General features: G+C 46.2%; 1 long non-coding RNA gene across 1 annotated transcript; it reads right to left on the bottom strand.

Moving 5' to 3' along the window:
- Positions 1-5,150: 5,150 nt before the first annotated feature.
- On the bottom strand, positions 5,151-8,860 carry LOC308188968. Its single transcript, XR_013945910.1, has 3 exons — positions 8,747-8,860; positions 6,084-6,154; positions 5,151-5,615 (listed from the first exon to the last, which is right to left on the bottom strand). It is a non-coding gene; the product is annotated as an uncharacterized lncRNA (long non-coding RNA).
- Between the last annotated feature and the right edge of the window lie 1,084 nt (positions 8,861-9,944).

The raw sequence follows: 9,944 nt of genomic DNA, 5'->3' as shown, positions 1-9,944 counted from the left end.
TCACAATCTAGTTCATATTTTGCATTGTAATATAAAATAAATGCATAAACTGAAATGAAGCCAAGTTCTAGTTGATCAAAAAGAGTTTACCTCAGGAAATTTTGAAAATTCACAGTTTATTTTACTTTGAATGCAGGCAGATTTTACAGCTTTCTGTTGATTGTAATATTCATGCTCTGCACATTTGCTTTAGGTACACAGCGAGCCTCGCTTTCAGAGATGCAGAGCATCAGCATATCCCTGTAAGCTTGCAGGAGGGATAGGCAGCATGCAATTTGGGAGCACGCTGACCTTATGCTCCGCCAGAATTATGCTGTTTGGAAAAACAAACCTTTAGGATATAAGCCTGAAACAGATGCAGTGATAAAGAACCTGGGAAGCAGCAATTTTTGTACCTTAATTAACTGTGGGTGTTAAAAATGTTTATTTTTTCACTGTGTTTTTAGCGGAGAACTTTCTCCTCCGAAGTCTCGCTTTTTCACCCGGACCTGCTCCCACCCAGTCTCCAGCCACCTGCGGAGCCTGCAGTGACCTGTGCTGCCGCAGCTCAGTCTCCCTGCAGGGAGGGAGAGCATTTGGGGTGAGCAGGTCTATGTCGCTGGCAGCCCTGCAAAAGATAAGTGCCGCCGTGCATTGTTAAGATGAGAAAAGAACTCATATGTACCCAAACTCTAATTTATCCAAGTATTTCTTAGAAATGAAATCCTTTCATGTCAGTGTCATTGTACTTCAGCTGAATGTTGTATTATTACGGCTTTTGTAGGCATAGGAACTTTTTACATTCCTTAGAATTCCTGTTTGTTGCTTCATATGCAACATTGAATTAAAGCAGCAAGCCTCAAATAAAGAGGAACTAGTTCACCCTTTTTTCCCCATCCTTTTATAATGAGAGAGCTTTTTACCAAAAACAAATCAAGGCATTTTGCAGGTTTTCTATTTATTTTTCGGATAAACCTGTGTTTTTACAGACACCTGAAAAGAAAATGTCATTTCTATATTCAGCAAAAAGTGTTTTGCATTCCTAGACTTTTTAATAGAGCAAATAAAACACAAATACCAGTTTGCTTGGTTTAAGTTTCTACTTGCACATAAAATTGGAGTTTCCTTTTTCTTACATAACTGATGCCAGCCACTTAATTTTTGGTAGAGTCTGGAAATGGCACAAGACAAAGGTTCTCGTGTGGAAACATGCCCACAGTTGTGCTTTTACTGGAGGCTAATGGACAAAGGCAGAAAGCAATCCTGTTTTGATGGCCGCTGGACGTAAGGCTTGGACCACGTCCTGGAGAGGAACGTGACATTTTGGTTATTTCCAGTGCCTGCTGTAATAATAGTCTCTTGACCCTCTTTATTCAAATATATTTTCCTACACAAATATCGTACTGGGGCAACGGGCAACGCCGTTGTGCCAAACTCAGTCCCCACCTCGGGGAAAGCCATGCCACATCGCCGAGCTTGGGCTTATGTAGGAGGCTGAGCAAATACTCAACGGTGTAAGAGCTGCAGACAGTTGTAATGTTTCCAGCAACTACAGAATATCAGAAGGCTTGTGGATTTTATAACGAGGGGAAACACTGGAAGAGCTTGGGAGCCTTTGGCAGTGGAAAAATCTTTCAGACTGGGAAGGGAGCATCAGTGCAATGCATCTGCATGATCTTCTGGATAGAAAACCCCGATGCCCTACAGCAGCCTCTGAAATTAAAAGTCTGGCCATCTCTGAGCCTGAAAGAAGACAGAATAGCACTGGGCTATGAATAATGTGCAGTAAGACAAAAAGATTTCTTAAACTGTTAACTAACACGTCTAGCATGGTAATGCTCTGAAGTACAAAGTTGGCCAGAGTTGACCTGCAGGTTCTTCCAACTAAGAGGTGAAACCGGTGATGTAGATGCTGCATAGCTTATTTATAATGAAGGTAAAACAAATAAATAAATAAATATTTTTTTTTTTTAAAAAAGAATGCTGCTCTGGACCCAGAAAGAATTAAATGTAAAAACAGATTTTTTTTTTTTATTTTATTTTTTTTTTCATTTTGTGATCGGGAATAACTTCTCATCAGAGTAGAGGCTTTTGAAGAAACATGGCTGTGGCGTTCCTTAGGAAAAGTCGGGCAGGCCTCCTTCTGCTCTCCCACCCTGCTTTGCATCCTGCCCCAACCGACTGCTCCGTGTTACCCCGTGTGGGCCCCAGTGCTCACGGAGAGCAGTGACGAGATGTCAGCGCCTTGCAAATGCTGGTGAACGGCCGTGTTCCCGATCTTGGCGCTCTTGTACTGCAGGACTTGGCACAGCCACTAGACTTTATAATTTAAACCATTTGCCGGGCTTGTTTCTCATGCATCTAACCGGGCCCGTGCTAAGGACCTTCCTCTCCCTCTGGGGAGAGATGAAAGAGAAGAAATCTTGATTCCTGAGTATAAGAAAGTCAAGATTTTTAGGCTGTTGCTACAAAAAGAGACCAAGCAATGCTGTGGGATTCCTGGCAGTGGCAGGTAAACGTCAAGGCCTCAGAGGTGGTTTGGTGAAGGTCAAGGGATGGACTCTACATCGCCCTTACCAGCTGTCCAGATTATGAAGAGGTGAATAGGATTTTTGACTTGGGATATCTGCGTGTCCTCACGTTTCAGCGTACTGCCAGGGAGCAGGCCGTGCTGCAGTGGGCAGTCCAGTCTCTGAAGGGCATCTCCAAAGCTCTGCTTAGACCCTGTCACTGCAGAGCTGTCTCCAGCCCAACATCTCCGTGAACTCCCACCGTCCTCCTCCCTAATATTAATGGGAGTGCTGCAAAGGAGGTGGGCGAGCAGGCGTCACATCCAGTGAAGAATCCTTTTTCGCAGAAGTGCATGACTTGAAGTGTCACCCCACGTTACAAGGCTGTGCTGCACTTGGACCACGCAATGAATGGGTTGAGAAAACATGTTGGTGGAGATCTCGTCAAGGCAGGTTTCTGCTCAGTAAAATCTCGGGCAGATTTGATGGCTCTGAAGCAGATTTTGACTTGCAACATTTCAGCAGAGTGCTTTTCAGATCTGTTAAAAAGTGTTACGGAAGTAAGTAAACAAGGCACCACGTGGCACGCCACAATTACAAGGCACAAATAAGATCAGTCCCACGATGTGGCAGAAAATGGCATTAACAGCACCAAAAAATTGACCATCTTCCCAGGGAATATCGATGGGATTTTTAGGCACAGAAGTCAGTATGTCCCCAACAAGGTAAGGCCTGGAAACCCCTCTCAGTGCTTTGCATGGGGGCAGTCGTGCCAGCCCAGCTACGCAGCACGGTGAATATCAGCAGTGTGCAGCCTGCTGTGCTCCCCTGGCCTTCCTCAAAAAGCAGCATACCCTTACTATTTTGGTTTCAAAGGTAGGATATTGCCCTCCAAGGAATGTATTACCTGTAGCAGTGCCTGTATGAGGACACAGGACCTCGGGAGGGTCCCTACGTGTTAGTCTGAAGGCTGGTCACGCGCTGCCTCGCTGCTGTGAAAGGCGACGCAGGGGAGGAAGGGCCCAGCTTGTCCCAGGCAGCGTCACTCTGAGCCACCCGGACTTGATGGAGGTCTCTTCTCCTCCACATTCAAGACACACAGAAGGATAGCTGGGAAGAGGCCCTGGGGTATAAAACTGTGAAGAGGATTTTACCAAAATTGTCTGTTGCAAGGCTGAATAATGAGTAAGAGCTTCTTACTTTCTCACCCAACGAGCTTACCACCTCACACAGCCACACCACCCAGAAGTTTACTACTGCCCAGGCTAAGTAGGGGAGCAGGATGGGAAGGGGCAAGGAAGAAGGGAGGCTGTTGTGGGAGCTCCTCTAGGTCTTCCTAAAGCCTAGGAGAAAGGAACGCCATGTGATTATCAAAAGCTGGCAGGCAAAGGGCTCGGTTTCACTCAGGAGCCTGTAGAAATGCCCACGAGGACAAGGAATGGCTTTGCTAGGAACGGCAGACTCTAAAATGGCCAGGAGGCTGCAGGAGCAGCGAATGGACACCATGAAAAGAAGGAAGATCCTGGCAGGAGAGGACATACCACCAGAGCTGCTGAGCTGCTCTTCTGAACCCTGCCGAGCCTTTCCTGGTGGGAACAGCAGGTTGCCACTCAAATACACTTGTATTTTCATCCACCAGAAAAAGTCAAGTTGTTAATAAAATTTGTGAATAACCTAAGCAAAAGATACAGACCAACTGTACCAGTAATGAAGCTACGGAAGCCAGTAGACCCAGGTGCTGAAATAGGCCATGCAGTTAGAGAAAGGGGCTCACTGTCTTCAAAATCCATGGAAGCACTCAAAATATGATTATTCTAATCTTCATCGACCCCCTGAAGGCACCACTGATTGCTAAATGCTCGCAAAGGTTTTGTCTCCCACAGTGGCAGGGGAATAAGCGGGACACCCCCAGACTCAGAAGGTAAATCCTAATGCACCTTGTTTTCATTATACCCAACACAATAGCAAATCAGCCCTTCCTGGTGGTGGAAACGGGAATTTCTGGCACTTCTCAGATCTTTGCTGCTTACAGATCAACACACACTGATGTCAGTAAACACCCCCGTGACCCACCACCAGCATGAGAGCCAAAGGAGCACTTCACCCCAAGGCGCCTGCTGGGAGGTCCTGCATGGCGAGGGCAGGTTCTTTTCCTCTCCTCTCTTTTTTTGTCATCTCCTGTTGTCTCCTCTCCTCTCTTCTCCTCTCCTAGAGGACCACACTCAGACATGTGATGGTGCCTCCTAACCTCATCGCTTGTCCCCTCTTCCCCCAGGACATCCCCGCGGTGCAGCAGGCCCGGCAGTACCACGGCACAAAAAGCACAAGCAAACCCTTTCCCTCCTGTTACTGAAGTTGCTTAGCTTTACACGTGGCTCTGGTTTGGTGGGAATCACCTGCTTGGGATTTGCGTTGAGTCGCGTTTGTTTTGTGAAGAAACTCGAGTGTTTTGCTGCTCTGATTGAAGGGAAGAGGTCGTGTCTATCAGTCTTGGTGCCATTTTACCCAACCCTAGCACTATCAGCAAAGGGCTGACTGCTAAGAAACCAGAGCAGCGTAACAGAGTGTCGAGATTTCAAAACAGCCTTTTCTTTTCTTCTTTGTTAGGGTTTTATGGCCGCTACTAGTGTCTCTTCCAGGAAACAAAATTTCCCAACGCTTCCTTGTCTGGTAAGTCCCAGTTTGTGTGGTGTCCTACCCAGAGGGGACTGGAAAGGCAAGGGGAAAGAAAGGGGCACAGTTTCTGGACCTATCTCCTGGACTGAATCCATGCTCCAGCTTGGACTGAGCGTTACACAGCGGTGTTGTTCCACTCCTGGATTGATCAAAGATACCGTGGACAATGGGAGAAGTAGAAGGGAGCACTAAAAGATGGTGCAGGCAGAGCTGCAGGTAGATAGAAAGATATTTAAATAACACAGTGGATATAACGAGAACAAAATGCTGCAGCGTATGAAAGCCAAGAGTACACTTTGAACTATTCATTCCTCATTTGCACTTTTACATACCCAGCACAGCTGAATTAGAGCCTGCAGATGGAAACATGCAGACACAGAGCACCAAGGCTGCCTCTGTAGATCTCTTTTGATCCTACAATCTGTTTTCTCCAGGAGCAAGGTCTAGCTTCTAGGGAAATAAAGGTAACACAAATGTTACCTCTCTGTTGGGATAAGAAATCACAAAATAGCAGCGCTGAGGTTCGACGTGTGCTTTATTCCCAATATTTACAATTGGAGACTGGCTAATCTCTGCTCTGGAGGATAGCAGCGTCACTGTTATCCTGCCATTTATTTGAGGCCAAAATCGTTATTCCTGGGAACTAGGTAGATTTTCAGACTCTCTTTCCAAAAACCATTCTGTATAATTATGGGGTAGGATGTACTAAAACTAAAATGTTAATTCATCCCCAGACTAAACATACATTTTCCTGACTCCAGGATTCTTGGTGTGAATGACAGCAACACATAGGACAGAAGATATTTCATCTCACGAAGTCATCATCACACAAAACAGGACATTCAAAAGGAATGAATGGAGAAACCCTTTAGCTCCAGCAAGTTAAATGAAAACTGAGTGCAAAGTAAATATTCTTACGCTGTGGTCTCCCATCCCAGACTTCTTCCATGTCTGAAGCAGTGTGCCAAAGCTCAGCGCAGTGAATCTGCCTGTGCCAAAAGAGGTCCATTGTAAAGCAGAATAAATTCAAGTAGAGACTGGCACGGAGAATGGAGCCTCGCCTCCTTTCAGACTTGGCTTATCTGCCTACAAGTCTCACTAGTTCCTTGGTTTGATGCTCAGAAGAAGACCCTGATAATCCTGTGTAGCGTAACATTAGGTTTTGAATGCAGAAGGAGAGAGATCGGGATGTAGTCTTGATATAAGGAACCAGCAACCCCTCCCCTCCCAGTACACGCAATTGTCTAAAAGCCTTAAGTGCTCCTGAATAAGGAGATGGCTTTTTGTAGACCTATGGATAATGGCCTTGTTCAAATCAAGTATCCATTTTTAATGTATGAAAGCAAAAGTAGAAGATAGTTGAGAATGCACCTTGCTGAAAGTTCTGCCATGAAACAGCAAAGCTTAAAGGTTCGTTTTAAGATGATTTAGCAAATGCAGGTCTAAAAGTATAGTGCAGCTTTGCATAAGTAAGTGGCCTTCAGCCTCTAAATGGTACCCCTTGCACGATAACTCTGTACCGATCACTAGACTCTAGATATCTTGCCTACAACCGGATGCTTAAATAATGTAGATCTTGATTGTTTCTACCTTTGTTGTTGTTTTTGTTGTTGTTGTTGTTGTTGAGGCCATAATTGCATTGTTTAAGTTTGACTTTACACAAAAGTTTACACAAAAGCCATCAACAACAACGCATTACCACGGGTGCTGCTCTATTGGCATGACTCAGGGTCGTCCATGTAATGAAAGGATCTCAGCCTGCAGAACCCAAGTTAAAGTTGCCTCCTGCCAATCCACCACATGCTAAATTCCAGCAAATTGTTTAATTAACATAATTAATGCAAACTACACTCCAGTCTGCACGATGGGCAGCTGGAAACACCCTCTCATACATGAGCAACAATGCCTTGTCCTTTAACAATTTGGCCTAGATTTTATTTAGTCCCTTCTGTCAAGAGGGATCACTAGGAGCTCATATTCAGACACCCCTTGTAAAATTTCCTATTTCCTTGTACAGAAAGTATTTCTGGTTAACTATTTTGGTAGTCTCATTTATATTATCTATTTCTAGAAAGGCTCATGCATATGTTTAATGCATGAATAGTTCCAGGGAGGTCAATGGGAAAATTTATATGTTTAAAGTTAAGGGTGTGCGTACATCTTTACAAAGTTGGCCTAGACTTTGCATCCATGCCCAAAGCTTTTCTCCAGCTGTGTCTGCATGCACACACCTAACTGCACCAGCATTCTAACACTAGCCCATTATTCCTCCAACTGGAAAGCTGAAATCCCCCATTTACTGTGCGAGCAAGGTGTATGACTGGCTTCCTTTTTCGTGCTTCTGTCCCAAAATACTCAGAACGTGGGGCATGCAAACATTACTGTGGTGGCTGGAAAAGAGCACACACAGACAGAGCCAGCTGCTGCTGGCTGGAGAAGTGTCAGCGCTGGCCGTCGCTGGTGTCTTGCACTGCAATCCAGGGCCTGCAGCGGTACCCACGAGCTCACAGGTACCGGACTGTAATGACTTGTACTCACTTTCACCTTCTTCTGGATCAAATCCATGATCTAAACATGAAGAGCTCTGTCACTTTTTGCAAGTCCCCTGTACTATTCATACCTGGGTTGCTCATAGCCCTTTCAAATGCATCAGTCATTATGTTGACTGTTTAGCATCACACTAGTGTTTTGCATAAATATTCCACAGAGAAGAGAAGGGAGGGGAAGAGAAGAGAAGAGAAGAGAAGAGAAGAGAAGAGAAGAGAAGAGAAGAGAAGAGAAGAGAAGAGAAGAGAAGAGAAGAGAAGAGAAGAGAAGAGAAGAGAAGAGAAGAGAAGAGAAGAGAAGAGAAGAGAAGAGAAGAGAAGAGAAGAGAAGAGAAGAGAAGAGAAGAGAAGAGAAGAGAAGAGAAGAGAAGAGAAGAGAAGAGAAGAGAAGAGGAAGAGAAGAGAAGAGAAGAGAAGAGAAGAGAAGAGAAGAGAAGAGAAGAGAAGAGAAGAGAAGAGAAGAGAAGAGAAGAGAAGAGAAGAGAAGAGAAGAGAAGAGAAGAGAAGAGAAGAGAAGAGAAGAGAAGAGAAGAGAAGAGAAGAGAAGAGAAGAGAAGAGAAGAGAAGAGAAGAGAAGAGAAGAGAGAGAAGAAGAGAAGAGAAGAGAAGAGAACTAGGGTATAAAATGAAATAAAATAAAATACATATATTTTTAAAATCTACATCACAGAAAAAAAGTAGCTGTGTTTTTCCTCTCGGTTTCATTTTCTCTACCGCAAAGGATGGGCCAGCCTAAGGCTCCATAGAGCAGAAAAGCATGCTCAGTACAAAAGCATAACTGCTGCCTACGTAATATTAAGCTATCAAGTAGAAACAGCATTTTTTGCTCACTGATTGCATTCCCTCCCATACTCGCACAAGCCAAGAAGAGTCTCCTGAGGTTACAGCCAGGGAATGGCAGACAAGCACTGGGCTGCTCTTGGCTCAGCGCCTTTTTGTTTTTGTTGGACACATGGTGACACTCCCCTCTTCAGCTCCGAGGTCCTGAAAGCCATTTGTTTTCGTTTAAGGCCAGACGAGGAAGTGTTTTCTTACCAGCACACACACTGGGGAGTGCTTCAGCTCTCTGTCCTTCTGCTTCAGCTTAGGTGCGTCAGGTCCCTTGGCTCCCACGGAAATGTCAGGTGTGTTCGGAAAAGTCTAACCAGCGTTGTTCCAACCTTTTGCTATTGAGCCAGCTATTTGGCTGGTTGGGCAACTGCAACACCCAGTTCCGAGCCCTATTGGGCCCTATCAGAGCCACGTGGGTGCACAGATCTGCTCGCACGGACCAACCTGCAAGACTGGTGCTTCAATTTGTCATGCTCTTGTAATAAATCAATTCCTTTCCTTTAAGTAGGGGTTAGTCAGCGAACTCTTACTCATGCGTTTCTCACACAGTAAGTCACACTTCCTGGTAGCGTCTGTGTGAACGCGGTTTCTGTGTCCTTACCTTCGCTTTAGGAGAAGCAGCTAGATGAGGCTGGTTTTCCGGAGATACCATTTCTCTCGTAAACCCACACAACCAATAAACACCTGATTTTTCTACCCGTGTCGAACTGTTATTGGACATTCGGTCCGCGCTGCGTCCTGTACACCGTGGCGCAGCAAAGCGGTGTCCTCCAAGCAACGGGCCTCACCTGGACGTGAGTGGCCTACACAGCGGAGCCGCGTTTCTCTCACACCCGCTCCGCCACCACCCTATACACGTCCCGGGGGCGTTTGCGGAGGCTTTTGGTGCTGGAGCAGCCTGGGACGCTTTCCCACCGAGCCGTGGGAGATCCGTCCGTCCTTCTGGGCAAACAGGTTGTTGCGGTAGGCGGCGGAGGCCTATCAGCGATCGCACCTCTCGCTCGGCACCGGCACGGCTGCGTGGGAGGGCGACCGCTGGTGATCGGCATCAGCAAAAGCCCCGCTGAGGCTCCCCATATCCCCCTCGGCCCCGTTGGAAACTTCTGAACGTGGGCGAGAGCTTGTGCATGGGCTGAGCGTGGGAGGACAGCGGTGGAAGGTCTGGTGATCCGCTGCGGCATCTCCAGCCCCAGTGCTTAGCCTGCCGCATCCAGCCGTGGGAGGGCTTTTGGCTGTGGAATAATTTCTCGGAGAAAGTGTCTGCCCCTGAATTAATGTGTCTAATAATTGGCTAAATGGTATAAACAGCCCCTGGAGTGTCCCTCCGGCACTCAGCCTTTGGATTTGAGACAGACCAAGCAGGCAAGCAGATTTCCAAAGGGCAGTCTGTCTGGGCCACGGG

Source organism: Anser brachyrhynchus, assembly GCF_964034855.1.
Source record: "Anser brachyrhynchus genome assembly, chromosome: 2".
Lineage (NCBI taxonomy): Eukaryota > Metazoa > Chordata > Aves > Anseriformes > Anatidae > Anser > Anser brachyrhynchus.
Note: the sequence above shows the minus strand (reverse complement) of the source record. Positions and strands in the feature narration are given on the sequence as shown.